Raw genomic sequence first — 12,812 nt, forward strand, 5'->3', positions numbered from 1 at the left:
GCTCAACATGACATCAAATAAGAGTGTCTAGGAGAAAAAAGAAAAATAATTTAGAAGCAATTAAGAAGCTAATGCTATTGACTTACATTTGAAGAACTTGTTTTGTCTGATTAAAATGGAATAAGGCACTGAAAATCAGGAACATAAGTCTGATTGCTTCAGGAGTCCCAATTGCCTGCCCTCTTTATTTCAATTTCCACTTTCTCCTCGCAAAGACAAGCTACTGGAAACGTCCATTTTTATTCCCTATGGTTTGAAACACTTCAAAAACTGTGGGTTTTTGAACCTTCAGTGTAAAGTATTGACATTCACTGCAACAGAATTCGTTTTTTACAGCCTCATAACTGAGTAACACTGACATAAAATCATGTGTTGGATATTACACTTCATTTATATTTGAGCTCATTATCATTTTGCTCTTTTGGAAAGGATTTTAACATCTATTCTGATGCAAACAGTCACTCTGTCTATTGAGGCAGATGTAACACAGCCCTAGAGATGAGCACTGACTGGCATTCAGTGTTGACACTGTCATGGAAAGATCCAGAGGAGGATTTTGCTTTCTTCTGTGAGGTGGAGGACGTTTTCCCGTGGGATGCTCCTGGAGTGGTTGTAGCCTCTCCCCAGACCCTGGGCGCACGGAGGAAAATATTGGAGCTACCAGATATGTGAGTTCTTGACTCAGCAAACCAATTCCACCCCCAGAGATCCGTGTTTGTGTTTGGTCAAAGAAGCTAAAGTAGAACCAAGAAGTGTCCCTATGCACCTTTTCGTGCTTGGGGAAAATGAGCTTTAACTCTAATGGACAATAAGAGTTGTTGCGCCCAAGAATAAGCCCAGAGACAACTAAACTATTTAAGTAACATCCTCCCTTTTCTACTGCACTGGGAGCTATGGATTTAATATCAGTGTAGAAGTTTTGTGATTATGCCATTTCCTTGCTCAAACCTATAGAATGGTGGTTCTATTTAGCTCTGTAAAATACACAGAGGTCTTTGTTTTCCTAGATTACAGATACTCTTTCCAGCCATTGTGTACAGATTGGAGGAGCCCCCAGATTTGTCGGTGAGAGGAGGGGCCAGCATGCTGGAGTGACATTACCACAGCCGGCTCCAGAGATTCCTAGTCATAGCATTAAGTCTGCCATCAGATGCAAACCTAAAAAAATATTAAAATAAAACTGCACAGATTACATGTAACTTTAAGTATATTGTTATTTTTTAATAAAATGGGTAATTATAGCACTATTATTAATAAGGATGAAGGTGATGATGACAGCTAGGTTTTAATATGCCTTTACAATGTCCTTGGACTGCACTATGCTCTTTACATAACTTATCTCGATTTACTAACCAATGGGCCTATGAAGTTCTTCTTTCATTAGTCTTCCTGTGTTACAAATGAAGAAACAGGGCCCGGGAAGGGCTAAGCACCTTGCTCGAGGTCACCGCGCTGATAAACAGTAGGGTGTGTTCCTAACGTAAAGCTTAAAATGATCTTAGAGATCATCAAATGTATGGCTCAGCAGACTTTGTCTATAAAGAACAGATCATAAATATCTCAAGCTTTGTGTTGAAACTGCTTACCTCTGCTGTTGCATTAGGAAAGGAGCCATAGACACTACCTACACAATGGGCTGTGTTGCAGTATGTAAAAACAGGTGTGGTCTGGATTTGGCCCACAGGCTATAGTTTGCTGACCCCTGATTCTGCTCCTGTTGCCCATTTTATATATGAGAAAACTGAGGCCCAGGAAGGTGATGGTGTTTCTACTGTTGTTTAATTAGAAACGAGATGAAACATCTTCTGGATCTCAGTCCCATAATCTTTTAATTACACCAAATGCAAGAGTTTTCACCAATTAGTATGATAATAGATTTTGATATACTATATTAAAACAAAGGAAAAATTCACCTGAAACTATAAAAGTCCCTTATAGATAGTTATGTTCAGTAAAGGCTGATTTTTGAGCTAAGACTTTTCTACTTACCTGGTTTGTATTGATGTGCTACATCTCGCTCCAAGACCAAGCAGAAAAATCCCAAACATATCTCATTAAGTCAAATCAAGGATTAAGGAAGGCCAGTGCTCAAATTGTTACAGACAAGATGATGAAGCCAGCTGAATAGTCCCACCAACACGTATGCAAAAATTCAATTGTGAAGAAAGCAAGACATGTGCCCTTACTCAGTTCCTTACCCCTGCAGCTGCTGTCTAGATTTTTTTCCAAGTCTTTGTGTAAACCTGTTAATACATTCCTAATTGAAGAAGGCATATTTCTCTCCCACTATCTCTATTGTCAGAATTCACGGCATTTGAAATTTCACTTGAAATGCAATTCTTCTCAAAATTCAGTAATGATTGTTGCAAATTCTGACTCCTTGGAACATTCTTCATAAGATTTAACTCAAAAGTTTATTGAATAATAAAACTGCCAAAGAAATTGTGCTATAAGAAAGAGGCAACAAGGATTTGATCTTCAATGAAATTAGATCTTTAACCATAATAATAACTAATGAGAAGGACATAAACACTAACATTTATTACTTACTCTATGTCAGACTCTGTCCTAAGGATTTTATATTTAGTCCTCAAAACAACAAAGGACACAGAAGTTCAAAGAGGTGAAGGAACTTACCCAGAGTTGTGTGAATTGTTAAGAGGTAGGACTGGAATCCAGGCAACTGACCCAAGAGCCTGGGCAGTTGACCCATCACCAAAGCCTACAGCCCTGAGTCAGTGTGCCAGCATGCATGTCCTGTACACCCATGCCCTGCTGGTGGGGTGGCTTTGGGCTGGTCAAATTCTCCGAGCCTCAGTGTCCTTCTGCTGTGAGACAAGCATAATTATGGTACCTCCTCTAGTGTGTTTGCATGTATAGCCATACCAAGTGCTTAGCATCACACCAATTTAATTTTTTAAGATGATTATAAAGTAATAATCAGAGAGTATTCTGAAAAAAACATTTTAATATATAAACAAACACATTCCCCCAACCAACCCTTAGGACCAAGTAGTCCTGAATTTAAAATTCTAGTTTCACAACTGACCAGCTACGTAATCTCAAGTTAGAAAGTTAGACCTTCTGATCTTCAATCAATTTCTTCTGTAAAATGAGAAAACAAATAATGCTTCCACAGAGTTCGCATGGAGATACAAAGACGTGATGGCTTCAGAGGCCCCATCACAGGGCCAGAGAGCATGTTAGGAAAGTGTCAGTCATTCCTAGCCTTGTTCCAGCCCTTCCTTCTCCTCCTGGGCTGTGCGAATCCCACGGTGCCTGCAAAGCCCTGCTCCATTAGACCTCACTTACTGTCCTGGGAGGGACTATGAAGCAGCTAATGGGGTTCTCACCCTTCAGTGAACAGAGTCTAATGGAGGAGAAACACAAGGAAATTACAGTAATTAGAGTCAAATAAATACCGGCGGACAAGGAAGCACCTAACCCTGATATGGAACTCAGGGAATATCTCAGAAACGCTCTAAGAATTAGTGAGAATTAGCAAGGCAAGAATTTTTGTAAATGTCCCAGGCAGATGGAGAGCCTAAATAGAAACTCTGAGGTCTACAAAGTGGAACATTAGAGAAACTGAGATCAATTTTCAGTATGGCTGGAGCATCAAGTTCTAGAGAGGAAGCCTGAGAGAGGAGGTTGCGGAAGTAGAGCTGGAAAATCTCACTGATTCTCGGGATGGATTTTCAATGGGGTGGGACAGGCTGATATCAGATTATCACTTGGGAAAGATTATTCCAAGTGGACCTACTTGGGTCCTATTCCTACAGTAATTTCTCCTTACTCAGAATAACCACAGCTCTGATCCTCTACCATTTGCTGAATATCCAGTCACATATATTTTTCACTTGAATTATAAATATTCCTTGTATATTTTTGCATTTTACTTATTCATCTTTTTCACAGTGCTCTGCAAACAGTAAGCACTCAAAGTTGTTGACCTCTCTTGTCACTCCCTAAAGCCAGGGCCAGATCTTATATTCCTTTCATATGCCCCACAGTATCTAGCAGAGTTGTACATAGTTGAATAATAAATCATTTTCAACTTAACTGGGGAAAAAATGGTTCTTGTTTCTTCATTCAAAGGTGCCCTCCACCACATTGTTTCTCATAGTTCCACATATATAACCTAACAGGGAAACCAACATTCCTCACACAGAAGGTTCTTCCTTGTCAGCTAAGATGAGCTTCATATTCAACTATTTGTCATCACTATGATTTAAGAAATTCATAAGAACTTGGAGCCCATCAGTCCAGAAAGTCATGAAAGAAAGAGGAGAAGGTTGCTAGCAGGAAATCAGGATGCAGGTGGTCAAACTTCCTAACAAAAATGAAGAGTGTGACAGATCACAGCCGGCCAGCTATGCCTGGGTCATACCTGAGTGGGGTCAGCCCTGGGTCATGCAGAGCAGGCCCCTCTGACAGCCCAGTGAACAAAAGCGTCCATTTTATCACCATTAGAAAAACGCTTTCAGGAAGGTGTGTGAAAGGGCTGGTCATTTCCCAATAAAGGGGTTAATTAAATATTGCACAGAGGGGGTGAGAGCAGTTGACATTTGGCTGCTTGCTTAAAACTGTATAGAAATGATGCTGAAAGAAAAGAATATTGTTCCGTGTGGGAGCCAACAATTGTCCCATTCTGGTGCCCTGGTGACATTTTCTAAAGCAGTGCAATGGAGTAAACATAACTGATGCTTCTGGAAGTCAGCTCTTCAATGAGGTATACAATTCCTATTTTTGCCTAAATAGTCCTCTGATTTAATAGGTAACTTGAATTTCTCTTCAGTGACTCACAGCAATGCTAACAGTAGGGCACTCTGAACATAAGCTGGAGAGATGGGAGCATTAGCTCTAAGGTCTGAAAATGAGACACATCAGCTACAGATGGTGAGAATGCAGTCAGATAAGGAAGTTACTCCAGATTTTGTATTAAGAAAGGAAGAAAGTCATTAAGCTGCTTCAAAGTAATCAAAGTAACATCATTGTGGGTATAAGGAAGTTAGTATTCTTTTTTAATGTTTTTATTTTTTAAAATTTTTGATACAGGGAGAGACAGAGCATGAGAGGAGGAGGGGCAGAGAGAGAAGGAGACACAGAATCGGAAGCGGGCTCCAGGCTCTGAGCTGTCAGCACAGAGCCCGACGCCGGGCACAGACCCACGAATATGAGTTCATGACCTGAGTCGAAGTGAGACATTTAACCAACTGAGCCATGCGGGTGTCCCTGGTAATTAGTATTCTTTAAGAAAAGGGGGTCACAAAATATTCCATGCAGATCATAAGTATGATTCTTACCTTTAAAAAACATATTCTAAGGAGTAATCAATATTGAGAAACTCTGTGACCATTAATCAAAAACTGCCATTAAAATCATATTAGCCTCAACGTGATTGCCTTGGAGTGGTAAACCCTGCTGGGAGTCCTGTTGGAGGCAGCTTGGGCATCTTGGAGCCCAGGAATGACTTCTGGGAGAGGAAGAATTAGCCTTGTTAAGAATCTTTGTGGATTTCGAGTAATCAGAATACAGAATTCAATCTTCAGTAACTTAGTGCGAGAGAATGAGAGAGAGCTTTGCCTGCTGCAGATAAGGGTGTATATAGTACTTACGTGTGTACTTGAGTGTGTACCTTCCACCCAGGCTTTTAATGCCATTGAATGAAAGTGGGGCCTAAAGAATGGTAACACGATGATAATGATATTGATGAGAGTGGTCACAGTCACAGCATCCATCCCCTGCTGGTCATCTGTTATGTGCTAGGCCCTTTATTCTTCCTATATATGACCTCATATTCTCACAAGAACCCTCAGTGTTAAGGACATCACCTTCATTGATCACCACAGAGCCCAGCCAGAATCCATCAATTCCCCCTTCTGACGAGTTTCTTTCTAAAAATGCATGCTCTAAAAGGGCAAAGGAATTTGACAGAGCTGGTGGAGACCTAAAGAGCCTAATGCAACACCAAGAAGACCTCAGTGACATCTCTAGAGTTTCGGCTCATTCTATATAGACACAGAGCCACATGGACCTTCCATTTGCATATTAAGAGTCAACATCATAAATTGTTTCCAGTCCTCATACGCCGACACCACTGCTTTGTAATACCTTGTCCCCAGTCCAAGGCAGACGGTGAGCCCTTATCTGTCCCCATGGGGTTTTGGCTAGAACATAAGTCTCGTTCACTTCCCTTTAAAACTGTGAAGTTTGGGCATCAGTAAACTTCTGAACGAGCTAAGTCTATCAGATACTCTCATTTGAAGCTTTTCTACTCTAAATCCCGCCTTTTTTTTGTTTTGTTTTGTTTTGCAAATTGCATCTCGCTTTCACTGTCAAGCTCCTGCCATTTCTTTCTCTATGATCATTGGTTTTCCTTTGTCCTGTCCTTAGTCCCATGGCACACATTATATCTGTTCTGTCCCGTCCACAGCCACCAGCCACATGTGCTTTCAGCATCTCAGATATGGTTAGTTTGAACTGAGATGTTCTGTAAGGGTAAAACAAATACTGGATTTTGAGGACTTAGAGTGAAAAATGAATGTAAAATATATCAATATCTTTATGCATATAAGTACATCAATAAGTTTGAAATGATATTTTGATATATTTTGGATTAAATTAAAAAATATTAAAATTAATTTCACCTATTTCTTTTGAATTTTTTAATATGACTACTAGAAATTTTTAAATTAATATGTGGCTCACATTTCTAGCTTAAATTGTATTTCTATTAGAGAGTGCTAATCTACATCCTTGCAGCTCGAAATCTGGTCCAAAGACCAGAATTGTTTGACCTGGCAGCTCATAAAAAATGCAGAATCTTGGCCCTTTTCCATGACCAACTAATGGTATATACCACTAATTTCAATACCTTTAGCATCTGTAGCAATAGGTCATCTGGTTCATGTTTACATGTTACATCTCAACAAGATGCATTTTGGAGTAAAGTTCACAATTTGCATTTCTTGTATAAGTTCACAGTACCTAGAATAGAAGTAGACACCTAAAAATATTGAATAAATTACTTGACAACTTAAAATTTATTCTTTATTAAGTCAAGTGGTTCTACCATTTTCCATATCAATTCTTACATATATTAAATTTTGGCTGTGTTCATAAAATTTACAAGATGATGAATTAAAACTACAAATAAAAGTAAATGGAAAATGGAATGCCTTAACCATGCTTTTAAGTTCATTTACATATTTTGTAGATCTCCATCCCAAAATCATCTTTGGAGAACTGAAGGAACTTGCTAAAACTTCATCATGTCGTATTTGACTTTTCTATATGAGAAGTCATATACAGTTACATTAACAAACTTTAATTTACTATATTTTTCCTTTCTTAGTGTTTCATCTGAGGCTAAATCTGCTCTCCTCTTATCAATATGAAAATCATTATAGACATGTACATCAAAAGCTGGAGTAATTGTAAACAGAAGTATAGATACTCATGTGCTTGTTGTCTATTGTGAGAAAATGAGTTGATAACAATGGTTTTAAAAAGAGAGAAATGTAAGAGAGGAAGCTAGAGAGGAGAACATATTCAGTACAATTTCCTACAAAGTTGACATCTACTATTGGATTATAAAAAGCTGTGCTAACCTCAGTGACAATCAAATGAGGCAGAAGATATAAATTCTCTTTAAAAGCCTTAGAAACGACACCTCTTCACTCTACAGTGAAGAACTATATCCCCAGTGAAGAATGATGTTCAGCATGATGACTTTGGGATCTTGGCCACAATTAATCATTAAGTAAAGGTTCTGTTGTAGACACTAATGTCACTAAGGAATGCAAGTCATCCATTGTATGTTTTAAATGGTAATGAAAATGGGCTCATTCCAGTTAAATTGATTGTAATACTCTTATTCGCTGGGCATTCTATTTATGTGAGGTTTTCCATCAAAAGGTCTCCCAAATTGGGTTTCATATCCTTCTGGAGATTAGATAGCCCATTATTTTATATTTAAAAGCTTCATCTTAGTTTTTTCTGAAGTGAGCCCTTGTAGCTTACCTCAAAAGTAGTTTTGGTGTGTGGTTATTATTGTTGTTCAGTCTACAATGTGTTACCATAACTTCTACATTAGTTATTGTAACTTCCCTATGATGTCAGGATAATGTAATGGAAATACCCAAAATTATTTGTTGAATAATCATTTAGGAATCTTTTACTATCTCACAGTTCCACTGCACACATTAGCGCAAACACTAACATTTTGAGTCCTGTTTACCAAAGGAAATTTTCTTGAGCTACAGAACAGCAAATACCCTTCCCTCACAGTATAACATTACCTTAATTTCCTCCCCAATGCAAGAGAGAGAAAGTGAGGGATGGGAGGAGGGAGAATTTGGTAATTTTCTTCATAGAGATTAATATATTCTTTTTGTGGGCAACTGGCATCAAAGTATTTCACTAGAAATATTTACAAATGGATACAAGTTCTCTCAAGTCCTTGGTGACAATAATACCACTTATGCCTGTATGTGTTTATAGCTGGTAGAATCAGATGAGTAAAAATGTATCTACCCATTTAGTAAATAGGTGTAAGTCAAAAGAACCTCATCTCTAACTAACCAACTATGCTCTAATCACAATGGAGCCCATAAAATTATAAATTATAAGTGAAGACCACCACCAGCTGGCTCTCCCTCATAAGTAAATGCTAAGTGTGAGAGAAGGTGTTATAGCCCACCTTCTACCCAGGGGCCCAAAAATGACCAGATTGCAAAATAATCACAGGGTCAAGTTTAGGCTATCCAGAGCCTTCTAGTATACCTCAACTTCGCTTTCATATTCCCCATTTAGAACTTCTCAAACAAAATAAAGGAAAAAAATAAGAAGAAAGAGCTTTGGGGAAATTACCATCTCATGGAATTTGGAAAACGGGGTTAGGCATATTCCAGTTAAAGGTGACAGATGAATGTGTGGAAGTTGGAGAAAGAAGAGAAATGAGGCATAGGACAATCAGAAACCTGGATTGTGGGGCAGGAAGGGGTGAGGGAGTAGTACGGTTTATTCCAACATTGTACTTTCTTCAAGGTTCTTGGCACATTAAAGCCAATAATTTGGAGGCATGGTTTGCAGCTTATAAATACCAATTGCCATTTGTGGTAGTAACAGAGGCAGTGGAAGAACTGTGGGCCAACATTATCTGTTTTAATGCTGACTGTAATTCTGGTCTTTGGTAATTATTGCTTCCTTTTTTTTTTTTCTCCTTACACTGGATTGTTTTTAGCAGCACTGTGCATAATTTATTGCCCATGGCTTGTCAGTTGGAAGAAAGCTAAAACTTTAAATACTGGCTGACCAAATGAAAGGCATTTTATTACACAAAGAAATTAACAAAATAAACAAATACAATTTACAAGGCTAGTCTTCCCTTTTGTTTGTGTTTTTAAACTACTTTCAACCACTCAGGAAACTTGTAGGTTTACAAGACCATTTACTCCTTCACAATGTCTATTTCTTACCTTGATAATAATAAGTAATCTACAAGCTTTAGTTTTCTCCCCTACTAACACCTCCCAAATATGTAAGCCTATAAAGTCACAGCCCAGCATGCAGATTGCTTTTCCTGCTTTTGATCTATCAAAGCCAATTAAGTAGTTAAAGATCATTTGCACAGTCAAAATCTTAGCTACATAAACACCATTTCCATGGCCCATTTCAGCTGGAATGTGTCAGAAGAAAATGTCCCAAGGATAAATCTTCTCTTGCATCTAGTGTTATGAATACAAATAAAATAGCAGATGAAATAAACAATTTTTTGGATGATAGCCTTCGAAATGCATTGGTTGTGCTGGCCTTTCTCCTCGGATACCACAAGGAAGGTCACTAGGAAGTCTAATTAGAGTCAGAAGTTATTCTCTGGGTATTCTTGTCATTCTTTCTCCCTCTTAGAAAACCCCCCAGCTTTGAATCTCACCTGACTGTCACTTGCCCTTCATAACTGCTGTCATCCAATGACAACGTCCCCTACCCCCACCACACACACCCAGGGCAGTTCTCCTCATTTCTTTCTCAGGCTCATAGTCACTTACTCTGGTACTTACCAGTTTTTCTTTTTGGTGATTATGTAAATGATCCCTGTAACACCTCCTCCTCTTTGGGTTTCTCTCCCCCACTCAGCTGGTACTGCACTCTCTCCTCTCCCTAGGGTCACACGGGAGGCCCTGTCATCACCAACACTAAAAGCTTTCCGTTATCCCTGTTTCATGCTGCTCACTCTACTGACCATCTCGATGTTTCCAGATTATTCCTTTTAGGATCTCAATCCAGACAATGTTTTGACTCCATCACAACCTCCAACAGTGATGACCTTAGAGCCTTTTAATGACTTTCACCTTTTAATGTCTTTAGTTCCCTCCTTATCGACTTTAAACTCCCTTACTTACTACTCTTGTAAATTGCTTGAACTCTTTTGCTTCTCACTCCTTGCTTTGATATACTCCCTAACAAAATGGCACCACCTGCTCTACCCCTGTACTCCTGCAGCAGAATGGGGCTGGAACAAAATATGCAACCACCTTGATGGGTCTCACTAGTAATTTACCCATTTTAAGTGGCTGCTTAATGCTCTAGGCAGTCATTTCATTATACATGATTGTATTATATGTCACAATATATATCTTATCACATCATAGATTATATTTTTAAAGCATATACCTCAATCATATTGTATATCCCTAGTGCATTCACTCACCCACTCCTCTAGATGACTATTCCATACTTTCTCTTTTATCTGTCAACCCCAATGAATGTCTCCTTCACTATCCTCATTCTTGACTGTTGACACCTGCTTTCTACTTTACTAAAAAATAAAAGCAACGAGAAATGAAGTTCTGCAGATTCCCACCATCATATTTTCCCACCTACCAGATCTGCCTTCCCACTCTGATGAACTCCCACGTTCCTAACTTAAGCAATACTTCCATTTGTGTATCCATCCACTCTCATGACCCAAACACAATGCTGCAGCAATTCTCCCCATGATCTCTTACATCAACCTATTTCTTTCTCAATACGATTATTTCCACCAGCACACAAATATGCCATTTTTTTCATATTCAGAAAAATAAGGCTTTCTTTACTTTCTCTAACAGCTCTTTCTCCGTGAGCAAAAGTCCTCGGAACAGCTGTGTCCACTTTTCCCTAACCCTTCCCCCTTTCTTTGTTAAAGTCATCCCAACCAGCTTTTACCAGCACCACCACTCCACCAAAATTGCTTTTGTGATGGTTACCAATGCCATCAAGGGGCTAATTCTGATTCATATTTACTGGACCTGCAAAGCACCATTTGGAAGAGATGACCACTCCTTCTTTGATACATTCTTTTCACTCAGCCTGCTGGAAATCAGACTCTCTTTGGTTTTCCTCCTACCCCACTAGCCATTGCTTGTCCGTTTCTCTCCTCCTTGACCTCTGAATGTTGCACTGTCCCAGGGTAGAGTCTCTGGACTTCTTTTTTCCTTCCTGTATACTCACTTCCCTGGTGATTTCATCTAGCTTTAAGTAAAGTTTACTTGCCATCATGTTTCAAAAGTATGACTTCTAGCCCAAACCGCTCCTGACTTCCAGATTTGTATGTCCAACGAACAACTCAACTTGGATGTTGTTAGGCATCTCAGATTCAATATTCCAAACTGACCATCCTCCCGCCCCCTAAACTTCTCTGAGCACAGCTTTTCCTAATCCAGTTACTGGCAACTCTGTCCTTCAGATCTCATAGTTCTGAAATCCTGACTTTACTTTTTTATTCAAACTCAGTGTCAGGAAATGCTCTGCCCATCCAACCAGAAGCTCCCTGAATGTGACCACTCCTTCTTCCACCCTTGTCTCAATCACCATTATCTCTTATCAAGTAGTCTTGATACAAGTCTCCTTTAAAAATGTCATTAGGTCAGTTGATTAGAGACCCTAGAGAGGTTGAGACATGATTGGAAGTCAAGATACTAATTCAAAGATACTAAAGGGAGGTCTCAACTTGTCATAGGACTCAAGTCTTAGCCCTGATACATTGTCATCTGGGGCTACTCAAATGCTCTTTCCAGTTCAAGTGGTTTTTGGCAGAATTTATATCCTTTCAACTGTAAAACATGTCAGCTTGCCCCTTCAAGTCCAGTAGGTGGGCCTCTCTATCCTCTAGACTCTCTCTTGAGGGCATCCCTGGTTCTGTCAGGCCCATTGAGGATAATCTCCCTTTTGATTAACTCAGAGTCAACTGATGAGGGACCTTATTTACATCTGCAAGATCCCTTCACTTTTGCCATAAAACATAACCTCATTATGGGAGTGAAATCCCATCATGTTCAAGGTCCTGCCCCCACTGAGGAGAGGTGTTCACAGAAAGAGAGTATATTAGGGAGCAGGAATATTGAGGACCATCTTAGAGTGCTGCTTAGCTCACTAAAAAAACTCAATAGATTGGAACAATGAACTCACAGTGTCCTGAGAATTTAAAAGGGAAGGAAAACAATTAATAGTGTAGCATAATAAAGTACATATTGGGTCATTGTACCCATTCCTGGCACAAGAGCTTCAAAACCCCTTGGTGGGTTCATGAGTTCGAGCCCCACATCGGGCTCTGTGCTGACAGCTCAGAGCCTGGAGCCTGCTTCAGATTCTGTGTCTCCCTCTCTCTCTCTGTCCCTTCCAGGCTAATTCTCTGTCTCTGTCTCTCTCAAAAATAAATAAAGGTCAAAACCCCTTGGTATTTCCTGAATGATCAGAATGTCTTTGTTATGCCAATGAGGTGACTCTGGGTGAGACCCCCCCCCCCCCCAGAGAGCCTCTGGGCAGGG

The sequence above is a fragment of the Suricata suricatta genome, chromosome 8 (assembly GCF_006229205.1).
Source record: "Suricata suricatta isolate VVHF042 chromosome 8, meerkat_22Aug2017_6uvM2_HiC, whole genome shotgun sequence".
Lineage (NCBI taxonomy): Eukaryota > Metazoa > Chordata > Mammalia > Carnivora > Herpestidae > Suricata > Suricata suricatta.